Here is a 972-nt window from a genome sequence, read left to right as displayed (position 1 = left end):
CTGAACTCCCCGCCGTGGGGGGGGGGGTGGGTGGGACAACGTGCCAGTTTCCGCTTCTTTGGTGATTTTTTTGCCAAAAAACTTTAGAGTTTCCTTGCCAGCCCCCTCCTCTGTGCCTCTTGGGCTGGTTTGATGGCGGTTTGGCCACCAGCCAACCCCACAGGGCACGGGGGTGCCCCTCACGTGAGGGGGGGGGTGATGGTCCATCACATGACCCTTTGAGAAATCTCCAAAATTTTAGGGACCCCCCCTTTGCACAAGGTGGGTTTGTGAAGGCACTTTTCCAGTTGTACCCGTGCTCGTTGCCCTGATTGTTCCTATTTAAGGTGGGTGAGCAACCTCAGCTTGAAGCACTTGGGTTGGCCTTTTCAGAAACAACTTTCTTTTTTTGGTGAAGTTCCATCAAAAAGTCACTGTTTGTCCACAGCAGGAAAAAACCCCAAACTTAGAGCAGAGGCCTGAGCCAGAACAAACTCACATTGGAATGGAAATGCTTTTTTCTTTTTTTTTTAGGCTGGTTTTAGCCCTTACACCTTCCCAGGGCTCTGCCTTTGCCAAGCAGCTTAATTACCCTTTAGTGAAAGCCTTTTCTCCAAGTGCCTCTAATTGCAGGCTTGGGTAATTGGTCTCATTTTTGCAGAGTGTGTTTGGGAGCAGGGGAGCCCTCACCCCTGGCAGGTGTGACCCTCCCTGTGTCCTTCCCTTGTAATTTTAGCCAATTCTCCTGGATTTTTGCCCCAAAAACCCCCCGGTGCTCCCAGGGGAGGAGGAGCTGGGGTCCCTTGCTGGGGTGCCAGGGGGCTTTCCCCCCACCCCCAGGGCAGACACCTGGCTGGCTCAGGGGGGGCTGACTCAGCCCCTCACCCTGAGTCACAGCCCCATGGCCTGCAATTAGGAACGGCCACAGTGGGATTTCCCCCCCCCCTCCATTCCCAAAAACCCTACCCCCCCCCACCCCACAGCCTCCCCCCC

This window comes from Calidris pugnax, unplaced genomic scaffold (assembly GCF_001431845.1).
Source record: "Calidris pugnax isolate Ruff unplaced genomic scaffold, ASM143184v1 scaffold39, whole genome shotgun sequence".
NCBI lineage: Eukaryota > Metazoa > Chordata > Aves > Charadriiformes > Scolopacidae > Calidris > Calidris pugnax.
This window is presented reverse-complemented; position numbering follows the sequence as displayed.